The following is a 14,756-nucleotide window of genomic DNA, read 5'->3' as shown; positions in this document are numbered from 1 at the left end:
TCTAGATCATTCTATTTTCTAGCAAGACCCAAAAACTTAACTGCTATGACATGAATTTACACCCTTCCTTACATTAAGTGCAAGGCAGGAACACAGAGCCATAAATTGATGATGAAAACAGTGCACTTTGAGCGTAAACATTTCTTTCTGAGGTTTTTAAGCTTCCCATTTCCATTCCATGAAGTCTAGCTGTATTTCCACTTCTTTTCCATCATAGTTGTTTTTCTGATTCATCCCTCTATCAAACAGTGGTAAGTGTATGAAATAAATTTATTAGTTTATTTCTGTGTAATATAATGTTTTTCTGTATAAACTGTGGGCTCTAATTCCAATTCTGNNNCTAACACAAATGCACAATAAATGTCAAATACCAAAGTGAGACATCAGATGATAAAAGAGAAGTGTTTTTAACTCATAGATGCACATTGGCATCACTTGAGGACCTCAAGAACCTATTGATACCTGTATTCTATCCTGAATAATTCTTATTTCATTCAACTGGGGTATGGCATAAAAACTGGAATTAAAAAAAAATGTTTGTTTATTTATTTATTTAGAGAGAGTGTGTGTGCCAGGCAGGGGGAGAGAGAGAGAGAGAGAGAGAGAGAGAGAGAGAGAGAGATGGACAAAGAGAATCCCAAGCAGGCTGCATACTCAACATGGAGCAAGATCCAGGGGTTGATCTCACAAAGCACGAAATCATGACCTGAGCTAAAATCAAGTCAAATGCTTAACTGATTGAGCTACCCATGTGCCCCTGCAATTGGAATGTTTTAAAGGCTATCTAGGAGATTGTAATGTTCAGAACTGCTATTTTAGCTAATAGTCATGATTTAGAGAACACTAAGGGGGGGTCACACTTTTCAGATAATTAAACACTGTACTTGTTCAATAAATATTTGTTGGATTAAATCAATAACATGATGCTTCAAGTCGTTAAGTGTAGTGAAACATTAATGCAGAAATTCTGTTTAAACTATTGAAACAGTATCTTACTACTTAAGGATTTGCTGGGAATAAAGTCAGCTGTCTTTATGGAGTCTTTTCTCTATAGGGATTCCAAGCCACAGGTAATTCCTCTTATTTCTTGACTCATATATACTGGAGGCTTATTAAAATCTAGTTTGCTTATAATTTGATCATGTGTATGTACTTTTATTAAAGTCTAAAAAACACTGTGTTTGAAGTAATCATTATCTGGAACTTCTGTTTCCAAAATAGGTCCTACCTACTAAATTTGTAGGTACTGTATGACAAAGAAACAAAGGGTATTTTTCTGATATGGACCACAAAATAATGGTTATAGTTTGAGATTTGGGGAAAAAAATTAAGATTGTTAGAAACCCATACTATGTGACTGGTTCTAGTAAAACACGTTAAACTAAGTCCAATTCCCTTCAAGGCTTCTACAACTTACTGTGTACCCTCTTCAAGTGTGTGTGTGTGTGTGTGTGTGTGTGTGTGTGTTATGTGTGTATGTGTGCGCGCGTGCTATATACACATAACAGTTACTTTTTATTTTTATAGACAATTCCTTTTGGGGGTTTAAAGGACAGGGAATTACTGAACATTAATTCCTCCTATGTAGCAGCTTTCCTAGACAGATTTTGTATAGTTGTACTTTTTCAGAGCCTAGAGTGGTAGCAATTCTTTTGATGGACCTTGACACATACCTTATCAATAGGCTCTCAGTTCTCAGAGAACAGAGAACTTCTGAGTTTATAATTTGAGGGAATTGTTGATTTATGTGGTCATTGCTTAATTCCTGCCTCTCAGTGAGGAAATAAAGCACTTCCTTAGCTAGTTGATATTTACTATGTCGAAGCACATTCTTTAAGGACTCTGGTTGAAGACCAACAAAAGACCTCAGCACCTACTTTAGTTGAGATTTACGTATTAGTCTCCTGTTAAGCATCTCCTGAAATTGGGTCTCCCAAAATGAAAATGTTTCTACTGAAGTGATAACCCCACCCTCTAGAAAATCTTAAATACAATGATGAGAAAGCACTATGCTGTAATTTGCTTGCTGCAAATACCACCATAACATTTGTTAATAATTTTTTATTTGTAGTATCTACTGTCTGCACCTACCTCACCATACCTGTGCATGTTCATAAATAAAGACCAAGGCAGGGGAGATAGTGAGTTAAGAAGACATTTTTCTCTACCCAGAGTCCTCCTAGGATTCAGGAGAGGTGGTGTATTCCTAGAAAGGGGCAGAGCTAGTAAGATAATGTTGAAAAGGTTGAAGACAGGAGAGGGAACTAGCCTCATGACTCTTCATGCCTTCATATGGATTTGCCGGACAGATTTGGTTGGGCAAAGTGCATGAATCCCAGAAATGAAGCTCAACTGTGTCTACACGGAGATCTTCACTAAACAGAAGTATAGGTAACCAATAGAGGAATGGTTCCCTAAAGGAGGAATTAATCATTCTGCAATATCAAATACTAACTCTACTACATACTAATAATTTAACTCAGCTAAACCTCAGATTATCATTAGCAAAAAAAAAAAAAAGAAAGAAAAAAAAGAAAAAGAAAAAGAAAAAAGAGGAGATGTTGAGGAGAATGAGAGCAAGAAAGAGCTACAGAACATTTGCTATATTTCAGGTTTAAGGAGATAAAGTTAAAAAGGTAGACCCTGCATTTAAGGGGACTTATGGGTGGTAGTGATATGAAGTCATAAATCATTATAATCAGTGTAATTACAGTGTACAGTTGAAGGAGAGGGGAAAGAAATCTAGAAATGCCTAGAAGAATCAAGGCACTCCTCACAAAGAATATAACCTTGGGCTGAGACTGTAAGGATTCAAGTATACATTTATTAGAGATACTAGCATAAGGAGGACATTCTAGACAAAAACAACAGTGTAAGTGACATGAGGATGGAGTACTATTGGGTAAAAGGTCTGCAGTAAGACAATACTGAAGAGCACTTATAAAAATTAAGTTGATCAGGTAGGCAAGGGCCAGAGAATAAAGAGGCTGGTCTGTCAAGCCAAGGAGTTTTCTTTCCCCTAAAGGTGATGAGAAGCCAAGGACATATTTTGAGCCAACACCTCATGTTATGTCTATTTTAGAAAGATCATCATCAAAGGGCTCAGTGAGTTAAGTGTCTGGCTTGGGCTCAGGTCATGATCTCACAGCTTGAGAGTTTGAGCCCCACATCGGGCTCTGTGCTGACAGCTTGGAGCCTGCTTCCAATTCTGTCTCCCTCTTTCATTGCCCTCCCCCTCTCGTGCTCAGTCTAATTCTCTCTCTCTCTCTCTCTCAAAAATAAACATAAAAAAGAAGATCTAAGGCTTCCCATCCTGTTAACCGCTAGTCTTGTGCATACTTCATCTCTTGATCCTCCTGCCTTCTCTCTCCCCATGGCCACTTCCCTGCGTTCAGCATCTGTAATTTCTCTCCAGAGCTCCCTGACCCTGCCTTCAGGGAACAGGTCCAGGGAACATTTAAAAAATAAAAAGCTGTGTGCTTGAAATGGGCTGATTTCTAATCTAAGAGGACAAGTATGTTAGTTTCCTGTTCACTACTGACAAATTCTCCCTAACAGTCACGAACCTCTTTGTTTCCCATACATAAAATGATAATCCAACTAAGCAAAAAACCCAGTAGCCTATTAAGAAAAGTAGGCAAAAGATGTAAATAGGCAGTTCACAGAAAAAGAAATTCAAATGGATACCAAACATGTAAAACATGCTGGACATCACTCAAAATAGAAAGAATACAAATTAAAACTCTGAGATACCACTTTTCATCTTTCAAATGAACAAAACTAAAGACTTTTGTAAGCCCTATGTCTTCAAGTTATAGTAAAATAGGCATGCTCACACTTTTCTCACTTAGAAAGACATATGCTACTTCACCCAACAATTCTACCTCCTGGCATCCCGCCCTGCCTTGCAGTTACATATGATCACACCTCTAAATTCTTCCCAGTGAAATGTGTGCAGATGACATGGGCACCGTACCCAAGAACCTGTCACTCTGCTCTATTCTTTCACCTCCCCTCCTGACTGCAATGGCCATAAATGGAGTGAATTTGGAAGCTGCTCCTTGATTCTGTAAATGTACTTCATTAGTTGTGAACATTTTTATTAGAATCAACTAAGAGCTTGAAACAATTAGCATGTACAAGTCATATTAAAACAGATAGGAAATGAGAGGTGCAAGAAGAAGTGGAGAACAGGAGAGAGTCTAAGTTCCTGATTTCACATTGTGGAAAGTCAAGAGGTACTTTATAAAGTTGTTAAAGAGACATGTGCTTGTGTAAATTACTAAAAATAATATGGGGAATCAAAAAAAATTGATTTTTTAAAACTTTTTAATGTTTAACACTTATTTTGAGAGAGAGAGAGAGTGAGCAGGGGAGGGGCAGAGAGAGAGAGAGAGAGACAAAGAATTTGAAGCAGGCTGCAGGCTCTGAGCTGTCAGCACAGAGCCCAACACGGGGTTTGAACCCATGAACCAGGAAATCATGACCTGAGCTAAGGTCGGATGTTCAGCCTACTGAGCCACCCAGGTGTCCCCAAAATTAATTTTTAACTAACCCAAATATAGAAGAGGAGGATGATATACCACATAAGGAACCTCCTCCTCATCTTCCCTAACTTGGGAGTTGATGCAGATTGATTGCCTAATGATGAAAGACCATAAAACAGAGAGATAACTAAGTCTTTTAAAGTTAGTAAGGAATATCATTAAATACTAAAAACAGTCAAAGTTATTGGCTCTGCTTTGTAACATCGATGGGCCTTGAAAGCATTATGCTAAAGGAAATAAGATAGACAGGGAAAGACAAATACTGTATGATCTCACTTACATGTGGAATCTAAAATAAGCCAAATTTATAAAACCAGAGAATAGGAATGGCCAGGGGTTAGGGGTAGTGGACGTGGACAGGCGTTGTCAAGGGTACAAACTTACAGTTGTAAGATGAGTAAGTTCTGAGGATCTAATGTACAGTAGGGTAATTACAGTTAATAATATCTTATATAATTACAAATTGCTAAGAGCATAAACCTCAAGCATTGTTACCACAAAAGAGAAATGGTAATTATGTGACCTGATGGAGATGTTAGCTAACCCCTTGATGGTGATCATTTTCCAATATGTACGTGGATCACATCAATAGCTTGAACCTCTTAAACTTACATGATGTATTATGTCAATTATACCTCATTATAACTGGAATAAAAAAATTATTATTTGTGAGGAGTAAACTTACCAAATACCTTATCTTCACTTTTGTTCCTCTTACTGAAATCAAATAAGATTTGATGATTTATTTAATTTTTTAATATAATTTATTGTCAAGTTGGCTTATTTGAAATTTGTAGGCACACTAAAATACTAGTTTTGTAAGCATTTTTTTAATCCTAGGTATACTTTTCTCTATACCTATCAATAAGGAGATATTTAGAATGAAAATTAATTTATTATAGTTTTATTCTAATAAGAAAATTTTACTTCTTTGTAATTTTGATGAGACTTCATTTCTTTCTTGTACTTTAATTCTGAACATGCATCATTTAAAAACTGTCATTAATATAAAAAGGCATAGTCAACATTTTTAATCAATCATTTTCATGCCTGCAAATTTATGTGAATGAGGTTTTAATTTCCTTTAGCTCTTCCCTATGTTTTTTTTAAGTTTATGTATTTATTTTGAGAGCCAGAGAGAGAGAGCGCGCACAAGCAGGTGAGGGGAAGAGAGAAGGAGAGACAGAATTCCAAGCAAGCTCCATACTATCAGCATAGAGCCTGATGCCGGGCTTGAAATCATGAGCTTTGAGATCACGACCTGAGCGGAAATCAAGAGTCAGATGCTTAACTGATTGAGCCACCCAGTGCCCTTCCTTACTTTCTTTGTTTTTATTTTTCTACACATTTACTTTTTATTGTATATGAATTTTGAATATAAGTGACATATAACGATACATTAGTTTCAGGTGTACAACATAGCAATTCAGCAAGTTTATACCCTATGCTATGCTCACCACAACTGTTGTGACCATCTCTCACTATACAACACTATTGTAATACCACTGACTATATTCCTCATGTTGTACCTTTTATTCCTGCGACTTGATTATTCCAGAACTGGAAGCCTGTACCACCTACTCTCCTTCACCCACTCTGCCCATACACCAGCCCATTCCCCTTTGGCAACCATCAGTTTGTTCTCTGTATTTATGCGTCTGACTCTGCTCTTAGTTATTCATCTGTTTGCTTTCTTAGATTTCCCATATAAGCAAAATCATATGGTATTTGTCTTTGTCTGACTTATTTCACTTAGTATTAACTTTAAAATAAAGATATTGCTAAAAAGGGAAGTGTAAAACATTACATATAATACAAAAAGTATTTTCATTCTTAAAAGTGACGAGGATGCGAACGGTACCTAAAAAATCAATTCTTAATATAAACTCCATTTTATCATTTAACATTAGAATGTTCTAATATATACTAATTTCCTTGCAAAAATAATCTAGATAATCAGTCACTAAAATCCACAGTATTTTACTTCACTAGGATACTTATGATTTATGAAGGAAGTATCTTAGTATTACTTAGAACTCTGACAGGACAGAGATTCATTATAAAAAATAAGCTCAGAAGAAAATGGAAAATCCTCAAGTTAAGATATGAAAGAAAATTTGACATCTGAAAGTGCTCAGTGCAAGAGAAATTAAGTAAAAGAGATGTTCTGTTTACAGTCATCCATCCAGATATGTGAGAAAGCCTAGAGAGTGTACGCATTAAAATTCCTAAAAGTAGAAGGAAATTTCACTTTGACATACTTGTAAGTAGTTCTTTGAGGTTCAGTTTCATGACTGAATCCAAATCTACAAGGAGCCCAGCAGGAGATCTCTGGTTAGTGAACTGTGGAGGGCAGGATGGTGCAAAGCCCACCACTCCACCACTCTCATGCTCTTGCAAAGATCATCTGTCCTGAGACTATATTCTAGGGCAATAAAATAGCCCTTCCTAGGGCAAACGAAGCTATTAAGACCTTAGCAATATGTGTTTTGAAGACAAACAGCATCTTAAAAGGGTAAAAATCCACTATGACTGCATTACTGCCTGGAGCAAAGTGCAAATGGAACTTTCCAAGTCCCTACCTTCATGCAATGGACCACGGTACCAAATGGTAATTCTCTCTCCAATCTGATGACTAGCAGCCAACCTCAAAATAAAAAAGCCCTTAAGAAATCTAGTAAAGCATTCAGCTCCCATTTCAAACTTATCAGGGAAATTTAGGTAGGTTATACTACATGTGAAAATCAGTACTGTGAGGAGGGAAAGAGGTACAGGTTGACTAGTGTGTTACAAGACAAATGACTGATTTTTTTTTTATTGCACTTTTGCTCAACACTGTACTGGCAAGGCTATTAGTTCACACCAAGTCCCTTTATGGCTGTTAGGGAACTTGAGAGAAAGAAACCATCACCACTTTCAGTGAAGACACTGAGGCCCATACTAGTATCAGTCCAGATTCCCATCTGGCTAACAAAGCAGCACTAAGATCACACTTTTTGAAAGTTTCCAGTTTGAGGGCACCTGGGTGGCTCAGTCAGTTAAGCGTCTTTGGCTCAGCCCATGATCTGATGGTTCCTGGGTTTGAGCTCCATGTCAGGCTTTGTGTTGACAGCTCACGGACAGGAGCCTGCTTCAGATTCTGTGTCTCTCCCTCTCTCTGCTTTCCCCCCTTGTTCTCTCTTTTTCCCTCCCTCCTTTCCCTCCCTCCCTCAAAAGTAAACATTAAAAAATTTTTAAACACTGTTTCCAGTTTGTTTCAACAAACTGCACAGGTGATCATCAAAGGCTTAAGAAGCAGCACTCAAGGCCAGAGGCCCTGTTCAGACAAAGTGGAACGATCTTGGGAGGGCATGCTGAAATTTGTGCCAACTGTCATCGCCTGAAGAAACACCCTTTGACTCTAGTTACATCCCCCAAAAAGGTATGTACATCTTGACATAAAACATTTACAGATCTGGAATGAAAGTTCCCTCAACTCTGAGTATTCTCTGATTAGCCTACCACTCTCACGTCTTCTGGGGACTCAGAACGGCTCATTCAGAGTTTGTCTATTCAGATCCAGCATGAATATCTGGCATCTTGCCTACTTCCTGCTAGAAACCTACTTCCCTTTGCTCCTCAAAATATTATTTTCTCTTGATTTTTCTCCTGCAGTTCTAACTCCTTTGGGATACCTCCTCTCTCTGCTGCATTATTAAATTTTTGTCTACACCAGGACTAGATCTTCACATCTCTACTCACTCTATCCCCACTTCTTTAGTGATCATATGCATACCCAGAGCTTTTAAATCCCCATAGACTCATTTTTTATATATTTGAAAGATCTTGGCTTTCTTGCTTAACAAGTATATACTTTAATGTTTTTCTTTTTCTTTTTTTTTAGTTTCAAGTTAATTAGTCTTACTAAGAAAGGCAAGTATTCTTGGGGCACCTGGGTGGCTCAGTAGTTAAGTGACTGACTCTTGATTTTGGCTCAGGTCATGATTTTGCGGCTCATGAGTTCAAACTCACTTCAGGTGCNGCTTCAGGTTCTGTACTGACAGCACGAGGCTTGCTTGGGATTCTTTCTCTCCTTCTCTCTCTGCTCTTCCCTTGCTGATGCTTACTCGCTCTTTCCCTCTCTCTCTCTCAAAATAAGCTTCAGAAAAAAAGGGCAAATATTCTTTGTAAATTTACTTATTATTATTAACAGGTTTTAATTCACTTTATATTTCTTGTATAAAACTATTTGGTGGCCACCTGTGGAGCCTGGGTTCCCTGCATAGAGACTCTGGTGTGCGTCTTTACAAGATGGTCAGTGAATTCCTGATAGGAGACTTGGTAAACACAGTCTCTTTCCAGAGTTAAGAGGTGAGGTAACTGTAGGTCTTGGAAATGGCATCAAAAGTGGCCTTGGTGGCTACCTGGGGTGGCAGTGCAAGCCCAGGCTGAGGTGCAGGCAGCATCAATACGGGCCATCAGCAGTAGCTTCTTGGGCAGGGCCTCTGGGGGCAGAGATGAAGCCCACCAGGAAAGACTCACAGAGGCCAGTCACCTTGCATGGGATACTGTGGGGCCTGCTCATCTTGTTGTGCCAGCAGCCTTGCCACACAGGGACAACAGAAAGCTTGCCGGGGATGATGGCCCCACTAATGGTAGTAGCCATCTCCTTGCAACACTTAACAGCCAGAACAGTTTGTCCATTGTAACCTCTGATGGCAAGAAACGCCTTGAACCTGGTCCGCTGGCCAGCATGGGTTTGCTCTTGCACAGGTACAATCTTCAAAATCTCATCCTTGAGGGATGCCCAGAGTTCAAAGTCAATGATCTCAGACTCCCTGACAGGCAGGTAGAAGAGACATATCTCCTCCAGAGACTTGATCTTTATGTCCTTGACCAGGTGGCCCGGCTTGATGTTGGGGATCCACTCCTTGTCCTTGGCCTTGCTTCTGCAAGCTCCATGGCCTTGGCCCCAGATGCTGCTGCTGGAGCCTCCTCAGAAGCCACCCCAGTGCCCCATTCCAGGGTCCCTGCACCTTCCGGCCTTCCCACAGCACTGGCATCAGGCACCATTCGAGGTTTTCTCAGAGAAGAAGCCAAGAGTTTGTAAATTTAAATTATTTGCATTCTCCATTAGCACCTCAATCATTGGCTCGGGACTGCAAGCTACAGAAACAATAGAAAGACTAACAATGATCATGTACGACGGTTATAGTTACCTAAGAATGTAAGAATACTCACTGTAGTAGGTCATGCAATATTTTTTCTCAAATGGCTCAGCTGTTTATCTATTTCTACCATCACACTAAACTCAGTACGCTTTACACAGAAGTGATGCTCCTCTTCATCACAAAAAGCAACTCCAATTGACTTATCTTTTTTCCATTAACTGGTTCCAGGCACAAAAAGTTTAAAAAGCTCATTGACATCTTTCTCAATGTCCAACTAATCCACAAATTCAATCAATTCCTCCCTCTCAATGCATTTGAAATCCACCTCTGAATTTCCTCTTTAACTACGAGCATCCTAGACAAGGCTGATGTTACGGTAGTCTGGTTGGCTTTAATTGTAACACTTCAACACAAAAAAGTAAACACTTTTACTTCCCACAGATAGGTTTATCCCTACCCCATTCTCTGGGACTAATTTTTGTCCCAGAGGAATGTTAGTAATCAAGCCAGTACAAGAGCATCAAACCTGACTTGACCCTTTGTTTCTTGTGAGTCCTCAATAACTGGCTTCCTTTCCCTGTTCTCTATTCCTATTTGATTACATTTTACCACTGTTCCTATGCCTCTCTTCTAACCTCAATGACCTCGCATACATCCTAGCTTCCTAGAGTCTGGTTCTCCAGAGCACACCATCGGATGTGCCCTGACTGAAGGCCACTGTCTGACCTTCTGCCACCTTAGAAGTGCTCAAGTCTCTGCCAAGGACCAGTATCTCTCTGCTTAGATATTATAGTTGGTTTGGATTTGAACATGACCTCTTAGAAAAAATATCTGAGTCTTGTCCCATATTCAGAACAGTGACCTTGGCTTCAGCCTGCAGATGGTTCCAGGTCACTTAAGTAACAAAGAGCAGTTACTAAAAAATAATTAAAGAAAGCTGACATGTTTAAAACAAATGGCTCTATGGGAAAGCTAAAAAAACTCTGGAGTTTTCACCTTCCCTAAACAGGCATTTCTCATGATTCAACCATTAAAATCAGTCAACCAAATGCTTTCATTTATAAATGTCATAAATGTGCAAATTTTTACTTCAAAGTAAGTGCTTAAAACAATATTGCTAATTGAAAACTGAAAATGTCAACACTTTCCATTGTGTTTTATTATTTGAAACCATTAGTGTTTTATGTCAGATACATAAATAAAACAATGGGAGAACTTTCCATTTCTAAGGTGATACTTGAAAATCACCCAGAACTTCATCGTGCCTGTAAGAATACTTGTTGGAAAATTGACCTCAACAATCATGAAAGCTCTCTAATCTGACTCTTTGAAGTTTGTGCTGTTCGCATTTTCTTCTGAGTGGCAGGGATGAATAATCATCAATGATGACAGAGAGTGTAGTTAGTGCCCGGCTTTTTACAGCAGAGGGAAAAGCATGTAGCTGCATTTTTTGATACACCGAGGTGGTATTCAGTAGCACTACAGAACAGAAACACACATAGAGGACAGCCAAGTAACGCCAGAGTTTGAAATAAAACTCTGTGCTTCGAGTGATATTTTTCCTTAAGGGTCAAACATTTATTTTGATTTACAAACTCTATTTTTCCCCAAGAGTAACTGAACACTGTTAAGGCAGTAATTCTGCATGTGTTCACACTTCTCACAGAGCCTTAATGAATACTCCCATCTCTCAATGCTCTTTTGCATTAGCTGAATCCTCTGGCCAGTCAAGCCAACCTGGGGCTGGTCCAGCTCATTAGAGCCAGGGAAATTGATTCTGAGGGAATCATTGTATTCAGAGTGCTCTCAAGAGCTTCCTGTCCAAAGTCAGGCCAAAGTCCTTGAATGAAAGCCAAGAGTCAAAGCCAGGTAGACCAGAAAGAAGCATCACATCCAAAGAGAGAAGCAGGGTCACTGATGGCAGAGAAGGAGCCCAGCGTCAGAAACCAGATGGCTACTGGGTTTGAGTGTGATCAAATGGGAAGCAAACAAGACAGCTTTGGCACAACTGCCTTCCAAAGAAGGCAAGATCAACATGGTGGTCCTTCCAGCTCCACTGCTAATGTGTAGAAAAGGCAGCCTGGCAGTACTTTACAATATGACAGGCTCCATTTAGATTGTCACTTATGGACAAGAGGTCACTAACACAAGGAACACTGTACCTTCCAATAATTAAAGTCAGAATTTGTTTAAAGAATTAAAGATGAGTCAATTAAACAACACAATACAATCTATTTGGTCCGAGACTCTATTGACTAACATTCTCTATTAATTGATTCATCTTCACATCCATAATGCAATTATAACAGATGGTTTTAAGAAAGACCCTCAGGCTTTACAGCATTCTGAAGTACTTTCTTAGTGATGAACAAATTATATTTTGAATGGTTTGGAAGTCAACTGTAATCTATTTTTTCTTAAATGAGAAATTAACTCAATTAAACATTTTAACTACCTACTTATTATGCACAATTGAATGATAGATATGGTGCTTTTCTTAATCAGAATGTTTTCTTAATCACATAATGCCACACAACAGACTTTTCTGACTAGACAAAAATGTAAACAGAAACTAAACATAAGAAATAATACTTCATTTCTGCTCTNGAAAGAGACAGAGTGTGAGTGAGAGAGGGACAGAGAGAGAGAGACAGAATCTGAAGCAGGCTCCAGGCTCCAAGGTGTCAGCAGACAGCCCAACACAGGGCTCGACCTCACAGATGACGAGATCATGACCTGGGCTGAAGTTGGATGCTTAACCAACTGAGCCACCCAGGCACTGCTCTGGTACTACTTTTAATACTTAACATGTATCATCTCCTTTAATATAAACACCAGTCAATTTTAGTACTTACTATTATTATGTTATAGTTGAACATTGAGGCTTAGAGGTGTTGCATAACTCGGTCAAATTCACATGGCCGGTAAATAAAGGATCTACCATTTCTGATATACAGATAGGCAGGTAGGAGATACACACAGAGAGATATGAGGTTAGATAAAAACAAATATTCCTGCTTATCCCTATAATCTTGAAATGACAGACTACATCATGCTCAAATTATAACTGAGTAACTAAGACTTAAAGATTACAAGACTTAGCTAGGGTAAAGAATGGAAATGGAATTCATTCCTGGCCATTCAGGTTAAACTAAAAATGAAACATGAAACATATATAATAAAATATGAAATATTTGGATTCCCAATACTTCAAAAATTTTGACATACAAAAATGGTACTCTCATATGATTCAATCGACGACATCTTTCTACAAAGCAGTTAAAAGCACAATTATATTGCCACAATATTAGAAATCATATTACCCACTCTGCCACTCCCTGTGAAATCCCTAATTTGGTACTGTTATCTGAATGACGTGTTTAGGCATGCACGTAATACTCAAATCTATTTTAAATTTAGAAAGTATCAATTACTACAATGGTTTGATTTAAGTGGTAACTTAGTAACAATGTTTAAAATAACCTTAATATTTTTTATCTAAAACTTTCAAAATATTTTAAAACCAATACTTGATAAATCCCCGATCTTTGTGATGTGGGTAAGCTCTTTAATTACTCAAAAGCTTAGAAACGAAAACATACAAAACTCAAGTGGCTTTCCGCTGTCATTCAGTGAGTCAGCAGTGATAGTAACAGCTTGAGTTACAGGACATTATTTATTCTGTGCCACACATCAACCTTACAATGTCACATGAGAAGACATTGTGTTTGCCTTTCATAAAATACATAATATACCTTCAACACTATTCCACCTCAGCAAAAATATTAAAAATAATTTGGTGATTAAAGGTAATGAATGAACCAGATGAAAATGATAAAGCACTAGCAATTCCACTTGGCATATACAGTGGCACCACAGCTGGTGTCCAGCAGCACCATTCTCTCTTTCAACACACTGTGCCAGCCACTGCAATAGCCCTGGCTCACTTTACTTACCAACTGTCATCTGGCTCCCTTCCTTTTCAGACCTGGCCCATGGCCAGTCAGGTGAAATCTCTTGGTTCCATTAATGCTCACAAGTCATTTCACATTTGTGGACTGTGAAGTGTCTGAATTGTTCTATATGCCATGTGGCCAATACTGCGCTCTAAATTCTGTGCCTCCTTAAATGTTAGCTGAATAAAGGAACCCCTCATTATACAAAGACAACCCAGAAATACTGAGATGCTAGCAGGCCAGAAGAGTTAAGCGACTGAACTTGTCCTCTGGTGAAATGCCTGATCAAGATTCTGAGAAAAGTGCCTCTTCATGGTGACTCCACCAGCCTATGTTTTTCACGTGTGGTAAGAGCTTTTCACTAAATGCAGGAAGCTAATGCATACAGCTTCCTCTCTACATGGTCCTATATGCACAGATTTCAGGTGTCCTGATTTAGTTAAATAATAACAGTCCTGGAAAACTTGATTCACATCTTGATTACCATAGTTTAGTAACTGGGAGAAACTGCTTCAAGTACAAAGACTCTAGCTCTTCAGTTCACAGATCACTCTGTATGCAACACTCTTTCACCATGATCAGCGACAAATCAGGTGCCTTCTTTCAAAGTCAGCCAGTAATTAGTCATGAAGTGTCTATTATGCAGTTTATACATAGACAGCGAAGGGTATGGCTGTGGTGCCCCCTTGTTTCCCCATGATAAACCCATGTGACATCACTCAAAAATGGATACTTCAAATAGGAAACTGAACAATAAAATGTAAGTGTAACAAAGAAACAGAAAGTGATAATACGAGAAGTGAAATTCCAACAGAACAAAAATAGATTAAAATAAAATTGCTGATCATGACAATGTTAACACCCCTATGATTGGAGGGACTGTAGCTAAATATGAAGCTAAAGGAACTTGGGGAAAGTGATCTTAGTGGATATAATTAAGGAAAATGGCCGTAACAAAAAAGATGAAGCTGTACTCGAGGAGGTGATGCCACCAACAAAATGTTCCCAAGAAAGGAACTCTGGAGATGTATCACGACAATGAACAAGTAACAGAATATTAGAAGTTGATCCAATCTTTTAAAAAGATACGATAATTCACCAAA

At 38.5% G+C, this 14,756-nt stretch overlaps 1 pseudogene; it reads right to left on the bottom strand.

Annotated features, from left to right (window-relative positions):
• Positions 1 to 8,771: 8,771 nt before the first annotated feature.
• On the bottom strand, positions 8,772 to 12,961 carry LOC144236471 (small ribosomal subunit protein uS5 pseudogene; annotated as a pseudogene).
• Between the last annotated feature and the right edge of the window lie 1,795 nt (positions 12,962 to 14,756).

The sequence above is a fragment of the Crocuta crocuta genome, unplaced genomic scaffold (genome assembly GCF_008692635.1).
Source record: "Crocuta crocuta isolate KB4526 unplaced genomic scaffold, BGI_CrCroc_1.0 scaffold1238, whole genome shotgun sequence".
NCBI classification, from domain to species: domain Eukaryota; kingdom Metazoa; phylum Chordata; class Mammalia; order Carnivora; family Hyaenidae; genus Crocuta; species Crocuta crocuta.
The sequence above is the reverse complement of the archived record's forward strand: the minus strand, read 5'-3'. Positions and strand labels throughout refer to the sequence as shown.